This window comes from Equus quagga, chromosome 3 (assembly GCF_021613505.1).
Source record: "Equus quagga isolate Etosha38 chromosome 3, UCLA_HA_Equagga_1.0, whole genome shotgun sequence".
NCBI classification, from domain to species: domain Eukaryota; kingdom Metazoa; phylum Chordata; class Mammalia; order Perissodactyla; family Equidae; genus Equus; species Equus quagga.
In genome coordinates, this window is record NC_060269.1 from 48,877,959 (window position 1) to 48,891,730 (window position 13,772).

Here is a 13,772-nt window from a genome sequence, read left to right on the forward strand (position 1 = left end):
AAATATATGCAATAATGTAGAAGACAATAAAATTAATAAGATAGATAGATAGATATACATATATCTATCTCAACAGCCAAAGGCTTGAATTGGTCCCACCCACCACTTCATTCTGCCCCCTCACACACACACACACACACACACACAGAAACTCACAGTGCCTGGCTTAGAGAAACCCTCAATAACTGTGAACGACCACTACTCACTTTCAGTGATTCATAGCAATTCACTTTGTATATTATTAGCAAAGAGCTCTTTGACACAAGCAAAAGTAAAATTTATGGAATTGCTCATAATTCATCTTCAATATCTGAAGGCAAGATGTGCACAGTTCATCAGGAAAATCCTCACAACCGTCCAGTGGGTTGCGGTATTTACTTTCAAATGAAAATAAAAAACAAAGACTCAAAATATTAACAGCAGGGTTCTCAGGTACTAGAACTTTTGGTGATTTTTGCATTCTATATTCTTTATAAAATACTCCACTCTAACTCATTTTTCCTTACCACACTGCGAGATAGGCACTGTCACTCCTACTTCACACGTGCACAGAAGGCTAGATCTCAGCATCTGCCACCCTGATGTAAATAGTGCAGCCAGGATTCAAACTCACAAAGCCGGATTCCAGAGCCCTCAGTATTGCATCTCAACGGCACTGAATCCTTTACACACAAACATACGAAATGTACTTTAGAAAATCTGAGTAAATAAAAGTGTAAAGATTAGAGAATTTAACAAAAAATTTCTGACCGTAAAAGTCAGTGTTAGTTTTCCACCCCAGAGAAAGCAGCTTGGTATTACCAACGGATCAGCGTGGACGCTGGACTCAGACACAGGTTAAAACTGGTCCTGCCATTTTCTAATTATGGGTAGAAGAAGAGATATATGGATACTGGATGGCAAATGGTGGTAGAGTTTGGTTAGCAGTTTAACAAACACATTTCTTCTTTCTGTCCCAGAGCAAGCCTGCATTTCCCAGCAGCCCTGGAGATTAGGGGTGGCCATGTGAAGATGTCTCAACAATACAATATGAACAGGAGAGGCTTGAAACCTTGGTAGCCAGGATATTTAAGGAGGACTTATGCCTTCTCCACTGTCTTTAACCCATTTCTCCAACTTGATGTAGTAAGCACAGAAACCTTGAAAGACACAGTTTGAAGATACAGAGGCATAAAATGGAATGAACCTAAGTTGTGACTCACTACTTGGAAGATAGCTTCCTGTAATTCAGCAGCATTTGTTATGGACTTTATGTGAGCAAGAAATAAACATTTATTGTGTTTAAGCTATTATACATATTTTGTTGTCTGTAACAGCAGCTAACATTACCCTAGCAAAAAACACCTCACTTATAAATTTCTTTACTATAGACCTGTTAAGCATCAAGAATAAAAATAGCAATAGGGAGTGAGGATTTTGTGGTTGATATGCTGGGGTTTCAATCCTAGCTCCATCACTTACTCGCTGTGTGTGATCTTTGCCAACTCAAATTCTTTGGGCTTAAATTTCTTTATTTGTAAAAAAGAAGGAGAAATTACAGTAGCACATACCTTGAAAACTTTGTGTAAATTAGTAATGCACATTTCTATGTGGGATGCTGTAGCAGGCACCCCACATATAAAATTATTGATCTCTTGGGATAGTGCCTGCCCCAAAGTAAACAAAAAATAGTGTCAGCTGCATTCTACATGATTGTCAGATTACTTTTAATGATAAGTAGCTGTTTTAAGATCTCAGTTCAAACAAACCTTTTGTTCATTTCACAGTCTCCTTCTCTAATCCAATTAGATAAACTTTAGTTTATCCACATTTGTAACATTTCTAAAGAAAAAGAAAACAATCTGGGCTTTTGATTAAAACCTGGTAGATTAAATGCACATTGTAGTTTTCACTCCCTTTCAACATCTACAAAAATTACTAAGAATGGATGTTTAAAAGAAACCATAAACCTACAAAAACACAAATTGAATAGAAAAGGAGACAACACACAATACAATTTTGATGGCTGGAAAACAGATGGACAGGTGGTGACTAATTTGAAAGCCAGCAGTGTGGAAAGCTGAGAATCAACCTGTGAACACCATGGAACTCGCAAGACACTTACCACTAGCTAGCTCTAACTCTCAAGAGACTTAGCACCAGCTACCTCTGGAATGGGACAGCTAAAAATAGGAGAATTGGTGAAAGACTTTAGGAACATTTAGACAAATATTCTTTCTCTTCTGTGTATCTGAACAAATTCTTCCACCCCAAAAGCCTGAAGAGTTATCTTCTACTGAGATTAAAACAGGCGATCTCAACACTGAGGGCTATCAGCCATAGTCGAGCAGAAAAACACAGAGAGATTACCACCAGAATGTAAGGAGTTTCATTCTTCTTATACTAGATATCCAGAACTCTAGTCACCAGGCTTGTACAAGCCGCCACAGCAAATCAGAGATAAGAATCTGACCAGACCAAAATAGTAACACCTAAAGATAACGAAATTGAGGCTTGATTATCTTTTGATGAAGACCCAGTCAACATGCACACAGGGGCTTCCAATCAGCTTTTTGACAGTCCCACTCTCAAATATAGGCAGAAAATGAAATATCACTAGATATTTGAAGAAAACCTCATGCACAAAATGTAGAGAACAAAACAAAAATAAACAACTGGAGAAGCATAAACTAAAGAGGAAGAGGAAAATTTCAAAACAAAATTTATATAGAGTTAATATCATCAAGGAAAATCACTTATATTAACCACTAAACAAGAAAAGTTATATTAACCACTATACAAGAAAAAGATGTGATTTACAACAACAAAAAAATGAGCATTTAGAGAACAAGAAGATAATGCTAGAGGGACTGGCCCCAGTAGTGCAGTGGTTAAGTTCGCGCCGCTCTGCTTCGGCAGTCTGAGGTTCACCGGTTCAGACCCAGGGCATGCACTTACCCACCATTGTCAAGCCATGCTGTAGCCCACATATAAAACAGAGGAAGGTGGGCACAGATGTTAGCTCAAGGCTAATCTTCCTCCAAAAAGAAGAAAAAGAAAAAGAAAATAGTGTTTGATAGTAAAAATTTAATGGCCAAAAAAACAAAAAATGAAAAATTCAACAAAAGGTTTGGAAAATAAAGTTGAAGAAATCTCCCAGGCATATAATAAAAAGACAAAGACAAGGAAATTATAAAAAAGTGATTTTTAAAATTAGAATAATATTCCAGGAAGTCCCAAAAATGCACCACAAGAGTTTCAAAATATGATAACAGCAAAAATGGAGAAGAAATGAATAATGAAATAATATAAGAAACATTTTCAGAACTCTTTCAATTTCCAGATAGAAAGAATCCATCGAATGGATGGCTCTGCAAATGGATGAAAACAGAACCAAACTGTCACTGACTGATTATCCCGAGAAACTCAAGAGGTTTCAGAAGTATTTAACTGTTTCTTCAACTTGTTTTTTCTTTTTGTTATTTTAAGAGTTGCAATCACCAGCCCCCTTAACCAGACTGAGCCCCACCACTGGCGCAGCACCCGCGAAGATGAGCTGAGAGATGCCAACCAAACCTGAGCGAGTGAATACCACCTCTCCCTTTTGAATATTCATTCCCCATCCGAAATAAAAGGCCCCTGCTCTCCTGTGCTCTGAGACTTTGGAAGTGATTCTTTTGGAAGTGATTCTTCCTGGCCTCCTATTTGTTGCAAATATTTTTCACTTTATGTGACACCTACTTCTGTGGAGAGTCTGATTTTAACTCTCCAGGACGCAAACCCAGTTTGGTTCGGTAACAAAACCAACGGGCATCATTGTGAATTTTCAGAACACTAGGGCAAAGAGAAGATCTTGAAAATCTCCAAAAAGGAAAATTTAAGTTTTAGAACAAGATTAAAATTAATAGTAGCATTAGATACCTGAAGGACAGCAATAAAAGCTAACGGACAATGGAGAAATACCTTCAGAATCTAAGAAAAAGTTATTTACAAATTAGAATTCTATATTAAGCCAAATTATTAATTTAAAGTCATAGCAGAACAAAGACATTTTTAGACATGAGAAATCTCAACAACAACAAAAATACCTATCATGCAGACTTTCTCAGGAAGCCCCAGGAGGAAATGCTCCATCAAAACAGGAAAGAAGATAAGACAGGAATGGCTGAAATCCAGAAAACAAAGGAACCAGGATATGATAAAGCTAAAGAGATTCCCTAGCATGATGCTGAAGAAAAACCTAAAACAACACCTGTATAGCTGCCGTAAATCAACTATTCCAGATTCTCATGATCAGAGGTGATACACAATTCAACTGTTAAATTTGGTGTGAAAGACAAGATGGCTAGAAGAAATTTATATTCCAAATGTTAAATAAAGGTAAGTACATATGGATTTAATATTCATGGGTTTTTTGTGCTATTTTATTTTATTTTATTTTTTTTGCTAAGGAAGATTTACCCTAAGCTAACCTCTATGCCAATCTTCCTCTATTTTGTATGTGGGTCATTGCCGTGGCATGGCCATCAACAAGTGGTATAGGTCTGCTCCCGGGAACTGAACCCGGGCCACCAAAGTGGAGTGCACCAAACTTAACCACTAAGCCACAGGGCCGCCTCTTTTCTATTTTATTTTAAATGTCAAACTGTCTTAATCAGATTCTACTGACATATATTCTCTGTAATCTTGATTAAATCTTAAGAATAAAAAGTCAGCATTAGAAGTCTCATTTCTAAATTTAAGTAATACTAAATCATCCAGCCTCTCTTAAAACTAAATTTATACTTATATCAATCTCACCATTTTCTTAGACCATTTTATTAACAAACAATTCTAGTAATTAAAGATCTTTTCTTGTAGCGGATTTAAAACTGCTTGCCTATAACTTCAAACATCCAGCCCTTTTTCTGTAGTCTAGAGGGTAATCTTTCTTTTATATGATGACTTTTCAAAACAATGGCTGACATCAAAATACACCACTCCCTTTCTTATTTTCTTAGTGGTTGCCTGGGAATTACAATTAGCATCTTAATACAAAAAAAAATCTGTTTCAGGTTAATACTAACCTAATTTCAATTTTATGCAAAAACTTTTCTCTAATATACCTCTATCTCCCACATTCTTTGTGCTTTTATATCTTTATACATTATAAGCCCATCAACATAGTTTTATAATTATTACTTTATGAATTGTCTTTTAAATCATATGAGAAGAAAAGAGTTACAAAGAGAAATCATTTATACTGCCTCTTATGTACCTATCCTTACTAGTGCCCTTTATTTCTTCACGTGGATTCAAGTTACCGTTTAGTGCTCCTTCATTTCAGCCTGAAGCACTCACTTTGGTGTTTCTTGCAGGGCAGATCTTCTGGCAATAAGTTCTCTCAGTTTCTGTTTATCTGGGAATATCTTAATTTCCCCGTTGCTGGAGGAGAGTTTTGCTGAATATAGAATTCCTGGTTAGCAGGTTTTTTCCTTTTATCACTTTGAAGTTGCCATCCCTCTGCCTCCTGGCCTCCGTGAAAAGTCACCTGTTGATCTTATCGAGGATTCCTTGTATGTGATGTCATTTTTCTTTTGCTGCTTTCAACATTGTCTTGTCTTTGACTTTTGCCAATTTGTCAATGATATGTCTAGATAGAGATCTCTTTGAATTTACTTGAAATTTATTGAGCTTCTTGTGCTTGTAGATTAACGTTCTTTATCCAATTTGGGAAGTTTTGGGCCATTCTTTCTTCAAATAATTTTTATGCGCCTTTCTCTTTCTTTTCTCCTTCTGGAGCTTTCATGATATGTATATTGGTATGCTTGATGGTGTCCCACAGTTCGCAAGTTCTCTTTATTTTTCTTCATTTTTTTTTTGTTTCTCAGACTGAAAAATCTCTGTTGACATATCTCAAAGTTAAATGATTCTTTTCTGCCAAATCAAATCTGTTGTTAATCTCCTCTAGTGAGAGGAGACATTTTAACTATTGTACTTTTAACTCCAGAGTTTACATTTGACTCCTTTTTATTTTTTCTATCTCTTTATTGATATTGTATATTCGAGGAGACATAATAGTTATACTTTCCTTTAATTCTTAAGTCATGGTGTCCTTTAGTCCTTTGAACATACTTATAATAGCTGCTTTAAAGTTCTTGTCTACAACATCTGGGCCTCTTCAGAGACATTTTCTATAGGCTGCTTTTTTTCCTATGTATGTGACATACTTTCCTATCTCATAATTTCTGGCTGAAAACTGGATATTGTAGATATTGTATTGTAACAACTTTGGTATCAGATCTCTTCCTCGCCCCCAAGGTTTATTTTTGTTCTTGTTACTGTTGCTATTGTTTTCCTTGTTCCTGACTATATTTTTAATGACTTTCCCTCACTAATTCTACAGATTTCTATTCTCTGAAGCATGTGGCACTGAGCTCCCAGCTAGCATCTTTTAAGTTCTTGTTTTCATTTTTAAGCCTGACTTCCTAGGTTTGAGTCCATGGTCAATATCATTAGTAGTCAACGAATGATGAGTGGAAAAAATTCCTTAAATGCCTGCTTACATGTCTATCGTCCTTTGCCAAGGGAATCTATGTGAGAAGGCATACCTTCAAATTTTAGGCAGCTTATAACACAGTCTTATCTTTCACTTCCTGCTTTCCCAGAGCCTCAAGTTCAGACAGGTCTTTCCTGGGCATGCACAGGGTCCTGTAACTGAGTGCAGCTTTCTTGACCCCAGATATATATTGGAGATTTTCGAAGTTCCCTATGGTCATCTAGTTTTCCGGGACTTCCCTTTAAATTTTTGACCAGGTTCTTGTTTCCTCAACTGAAATCACAGCCTTAGGCAGCTTTGATGTTGCCAGCAGACTGCTATTATTTTCAGTCTGCTATGCCCTAGGGAGAGGGCTTTTTGCACTGAGTTAAGCGCTGACTCAAATCAAATAGCACAACACCTTAGGAATGGATATTTTCCAAGAAGCTGCTGGTACAGACAAAATATTGACTCTGCTCTGGGGATGAGGTTGTTGACATAACTCTAGAAGAGATCAGTCCCCACCTTTGGGTGTAAGTTTGCTGGCTTTTCATCACTACCACACCACCGAATAGAGGAGGAGGAGTGATGGAAATAGCTCGATGTTCAAACACCACAGGCCCTACTGTCCTGCGAATGTTCAGTAGTTTCCCAGGGATAGATTTTCAGTTTGTTCACTGGCTTTGGATAATTTTCAGAGTTATGAAATGATTGATTTTAGTTGTTTTGCCATTTTTTCATTGTTTCTGTATGAAAGTAGGTTCACCAACGTCCTCAGAGCGCCATTCCAGAAGTCTTCCTTTTTCTTATATCTCACCTCCAGTTACCTATAAAAACTAGTGTTATAAGAATAAAAGTTAAACTTGTTTTGCTCACCCCTGTATTATCAGCAGCTAGCACAGTTCCTTCACTAGGAAGTGTTTAAAGAAAGAGAGATTTAGATAGAAATGTAGGTAAATGTGTAGATTAGTAGACAGAGAAGAAAAAGAGAGAGAGGATATGTGAGCATATATATGGGCACTCCCATGCATAGTTAATTTCTATAAGAATATCCTAGAAATTAAGCAGTGATTATACCTGGAAAATGGAAAGCTAATGGAGGAAAATACATTTGATTTTATTTTTTATGCTTTTCTACTGCTTGAACGTTTAGCGAAGCATGAATTATACCTATATTTAATATAGATAGATTGATAGATGGATGGATAGAATTAAATTATCCTCAAAGAACCATTTCTAGGAGTTTTACTCTCATGATTGCCCTCCATACAAATTCTTCTTTGTCCATGGTTATTTGAAATTATGGCTTTTACAATTCAATAAAATATAAAATATGAAAAAAGAGAACTGGACTACCACACCAAGTATAGTGTAACTAATTTTTCTGATTTAAGATTTAACAGTTCTATCAATGTTCTTTATGGTAGTGAAGCTGGGTACCTGAGAGTCACTGTAGGTATTAAGCCAATTTGCTGTTCCTCGTGTTTAACTTGAGAGGTGACTCAGGGGTCTAGAGGATTTGTGAGCTTGTTTTGCCGAAGAAAGAGAATGCCTCCAGGGAGGTTGTGATCACCTGATGGCCGGCTCTCAGCAGCCCTTGAAGCCTAGAAGTCAGATTGCCCAGGGGCTTCTCAGGAGTGACCCCTTTGTTTCCCCGAAGCTCCTCCTGCAGAGCCCCTTAGTTCCATAAAATCCCTCTGCTTTCTGTTCTTGGGGAGGTTGCTTTGAGCGAGCCCAGGCACCCACATACTCGTTTTGGCCCATTCAAATAAATCTTTCTCCATCTCCAAGCACTCATGTCTCAGTGTTTGGCTTACTGTGCCTTGGGCACAGAAATTTTAGATTAAGAGGTTCATTATCAGTAGCATTTGCTTTTGTGGCAGTTACCTCTTCTAGAATCAAAACTTTGATCTTTTAGAGGAAAATTAAGAACATTTAATCCAAACACTTCGTTTTACAATCACACAAAACATGGAGGCCTTCACATTTAAAGTATTTTCCTAAAAGCATATTGGCAGAGCAATAGCCCACTGCAGATTGTCCTAATTATGAGGTCCTTTGGGAATTTTAGGAACTAAACATCTGATGGGACTCAAGAGATATGCTTTATAGAAGGAGTTACATTCTATGGTGCCAGTGAAATGCATGGAGAGTACAGAAAAGTTGGGGATGACTTTTACCTAGACTTTAACATTCTAGGTAAATAAAAGATGCTAAGCCCAATGTCTGCCTCTCTAGAATAGCAGGCCTCAAACTACTGTCCCAGGAGTCCCCAAGGTCTCTTTGGGGACATATAAAGTCAAACAATTTTTGTACAGGTGTAACTTGAAAATATTGCTGGTTTGGTTCCAGATCACCACAATAAAGCAAATACCACAATAGAGCATGTCACATGAATTTTTTGGTTTCCCAGTGCATATAAAAGTTGCATTTACACTATACGGTAGTCTATTAAGTGTGCAATAGCATATGTCAACAAAACAATGAACACACCTTAACTAAAAAAACTTGGGGCCGGCCCTGTTGCCAAGTAGTTAATGATGTGGATTAAGGCTGCCCCAGCTAGAGAAGCCCAAGGTGACCTGGCCTACATGCCAAACTATATGACCCAGTGGACTTTTTTTATGGTATGAATTAGGACCGCCCCAGGGAGAGAAGCCCGGGCATCCTCACCTGCATGCCGATCTATATGGCCCGATTCCTATCTAAAGTTATATGACCGCACAATAACCAGACCCCATCTGCACTGAAATCATTTAATGGCTTTTTACATCATCTTTTCTTTTTTCCAGTAAAAATAAGTCACGTACCCATGCCTTATAAAATTAGCCCTAGCCCTCAACTCGGGGCAGCAGCAGGAGCTCTGACCGCCCGTGGGTCCTGTCCCCACGCACCAGCTCTGCCTACCCATGGGTCCTGTCCCCATGCCAGTGGGGGCAGCAGCAGCTGCTCTGCCTGCCCATGGACCCTGTCCCCATGCCAGCGGGGGCAGCAGAAGCGGCGGCAGCAGAAGCTCTGACTGCCCATGGGTCCTGTCCCCATGCTATTCCACACTATTCTCTAAATAAAAGAGCACTACTGCCAGATCTTGAGAGTCTAAGAAATCTTTCTTTCGACTCCTCGGCTCACCGACCCCACATCAGTTAAGTTCGCAAGCTCCACTTCGGCAGCCCAGGGTTTCACTGGTTCAGATTCTGGGTGCAGTCCCAGCACCACTGATCAGGCCATGCTAAGGCAGCGTCCCACATGGCAGAACTAGAAGGACATACGACTAGAATATACAACTAGGTACTGGGGGGTTTTACAGAGAAGAAAAGAAGAGGAAGATTGGCAACAGATGTTAGCTCAGGGTCAAGCTTTAAAAAAAATCTTTATTGCTAAAAATGCTAACCATCATCTGAGCCTTCAGTAAGTTGTAATCTTTTTGCTGGTGGAGGGTCTTGGAAAAAACGTGGTGTCTGTGAAGCACAATAAAGAGAGGGCAATAAAACAAGATATGCCTATAATAACATTAAGATGTTATTTGCCATTTTCACTTTCATACCTTCTACAAAAGTGCAGCGGAGTTTGGCAGAGGCTGTATGCTATGTGATATCACAACAGTTTGAATGCAAAGCAGATGTGAGAAACCAGCTGTTTTCTATTAAGCCAAACATTAAAGAGAGTTGTAAAAATGTGAAACAATGCCACTTTTCTCAGTAAATTTTTGTCTGGAAATTATAGTTATTTTTTTGTAAAAAATTGTCTATGATAACCTGTCATGGGCTTGTTGATATTTTAAAGCAGATCATGTTTTCCAGTTTTAATTTATAATATGATGACTACAGATAGATATAATGATCACAGAGAAAAACTCTTTGAGGTCCTCAATAATTTTTATTGGTGTAAAGTGGTCCTGAGACCGAAAAACTTGAGAATGACAGCAGTCGATCAGTCAGACAAAAGGCAACATAAGTGGAAAAATATTATAACTTCCAGGTAGAATTGATTTACTTGAATATTTTATCACATACAAAATTTAAGAGAGAAAGAAATTATACCGAATGAGATACAATCTCAATATGGTGAAATAGTATAAAATCAGGTAGTCCATAGCAAAAGACTCAAGCTATATTAGTAAAAAAGAAACTAATACTAAGGAGACTCTGAAATGCTGACCTTTGAAATACTGTGCTTTTTTTTTTAAGTTGTAAGTCTCTAAAAGCATTATAATAAATATTTTGGGGGAAGCATAAGAATCAACAATATTAAAAAAGGCAAATATCAAAATTAATTTTGAGAAAACTTAGTATTTCTCTCAAGAAAGTGAAGATGGCTTTTTTTTAAGATGATCCAACATAGAAAATTTTGAAAGATCATGGAAAATAAAATTACATCTGCCTATAAATTGGCTATAATTGAGATATCTTATTGGGCAAAATTAAAACCTATATAAAGACTGATACACCCTAAGCTAACTGAAAGAAATATGTGTAAGTTTTGTATGGGCTTGTGGATGTGGGTGTGTCCATGTGTATTTTTCACTCAGACATAGGATGGAAGAGGAGTTATAATACTTTAATCTATTTTAAATGTCAGCCAGCTACATTCTCTCCAACTGCCTCAAAAATAAAAGGTCAGGTGATGATGGTACTGAATCCGTATGGAGCCTTAAAATCAATCATACTCAGGGAATCCTGATTGTCTTAGTAGGATTAGCTTGTTTAGTTGCTTTGTTATTTTGGAAGTAAATATTTTCCTTAGTGCAGAAGCAAAGATATCCAAATATTTACCTGAATAATGACTATTAATTAAAGTAGTTTTCACCAAAAAACGGCTATCCATGAGTGCAGGGCTACACTAAGAATTTTCTTAAAATGCTTTGGGTTTTTCAAGAGTGTTGACAGTCAGTTCAAGACGTGTTTCATGTCAAAATCAGTGATTCTTAAACTTTAATGTACAAAAAGTCCACATGGATCTTGCTAAAATCACAGTTCCATAGGAGTCCCACCTGTAACAGAACCTAAGCGTGTGTATAGTAAGATGGAGGCCCAGGAGTCTCCATGTCACCAGTTGTCTAAGGTGATTCTGATACATACGAATTGAGTAACGCATTTTGAGAAAATGTTCCAGTAAGATCTCAGTACAACCCTCCTGAAGTTTTAAAACATCTCGTTTAAATTTTGATAACTTGGCTTATGAATCTAATTTAATGTATTAATGCCATTTAAATTTAAATGCAATCATATTAAGAGACCTAGGATACGGTACAAAATATGCAGTTAAAAATTATCTCAGCACATCAATCATGATAAAGTTGCCCAACTTTATAAATGTGCATAATGTATACAAATGTGTAGTTAAAAATAATTTCAACACATTGATTATCATTCAGTTATCCAACTTTGAAAAATGATTACAGTAATAGTTCTGGCTTACTTTTGAAAAGGTTTAGTTAAATTACCATCTTGTCTCTAAAGACTAAACTCATTTGGGATTGCATAAATGTTCTTTACTTTAGTAACTTTGTTAGTTCTATCTGTAGGCACTTCGTTTTTGTATAGCATACATAAGTCTAAATGCTTAATGTATTTTTTGATGTTCTTAATGTCTATGAAGACACAAAAAAGAAAATGTATATGAAGTAAGCTATAGAACACCATTCAAAGTTTCAGTAGATTCTACTGGAATATTCCATGACCTGAAAGCCTAATAAAAACTCATAATTCTCTAACATACCTTGAAGTCTTTCTTTTTAGGACAATAATTATTCTTTTCCTGCAAGCTTAACACTTATTTCCTTTTTTAAAATAAATAACTCAAAGTTTGTTTGACTTAGATATTGGCTACTAAGTTGATCATTTTGACTGAGGTTTGGATCAAGTTAAGACATTTAACCAATATTTTATTGAATATCTCCTACATGCAGGATGGGGGCTATACACAGGGATGCTACTTGTATGTATTTTAAAACTGGACCTAAATGCCTATATCTAGCCATCTAGCAGCCTGAATATGGAAATTGCGTTAGTGGAAGCATAAGGACAATGGGAATAGAGGAAGAGAAATAATTATGATCAGGGGGAAGGCATGGAAAGCTTTTTAGAAGATTGAATAAAGAAAGGTAAATTTGACCTGGACTTTGAAGATCAATTGAGATTTTGTCCAGTTGAAATATACAAAGGACAGGAGGAATAACAGGAACAAATGCATGGAGTCTTGAAATTGTGTCGTATGGGTCAAGGGAAGTGTGATGTGTAACATAACTGACATGGAAGTAGGAAAACATGAGGCTGGCCATGTTGGTCAAGTCCAGATTCTGAATAAGCATTAAAAATATGCTTGGAGTTATGATTTGAGTCTATAGAAAATCTAAAGGCCATAAAATGCTTTTAAAAGTAAAATCAGTGTGGTGGTATGTGTGTCTTGGAAACATTCTTCTGAAGGCAGTGTTGAGAATTAACCTTAAGAAGGAAAAACTTGAGGCAAGGAGACCATTAGGAGACTAACGCTTTAATAGGTGCCTGAGTTAGGATGGTAGTGATGAGCAAGAAAGACAGAAAGAAAGAAGGGAAGGAAGACAGATGGGAGGAAGGGAAGGAAGAAGGAGGGAATGAAAGAAGGAAGGAACGAAGGAAGGATTTCATAGCTACTGGGAAAATAGAATTCAGATAAATTACTGACTCCTTGGATATAAGAAGAGAGATAAATCAAATATGACTCTAAAGTTTGGCTTAAGGGCTTCTTGCTTAAACAGTAAGGCTAAATTTTAAGGCTATAAACATCTATTGAATTTATTTATTTATTTACTTATTTATCTATTTATTTATTTTAAAGATTAGTCTTGAGTGAACATCTTTAGCCAATTTTCCTCTTTTTTTTTTCTTTTTCCCAAAGCCCCCAGTACGTAATTGTATATTCTAGTTGTAGCTTCTTCTAATTCTGCTGTGCGGGATGCCACTGCAGCATGGCTTGATGAGCAGTGCTAGGTCCACGCCCAGGATCTGAACTGGTGAAACCCTGGGCTGCTGAAGTGGAGCATGCAAACTTAACCACTTGGCCACGGGGCCCAAATGAATTTATTTTGTTTTCTTTTAAAAACATATTTGACATTAAAATGATTTTTTTATATTTCTCTGCCTATTGAGATGTAAAGTTACAGATTTCTTACTAAAACAACAGATACCTATTTGATTAGTTTCCTGCTTATTCATTAGACACTACTTTGTTTTATTTCCAACTTTGCTTTTAGACCCATTGCCATTCATCTCACTATCTATTTCAATTTTTTCAGCAT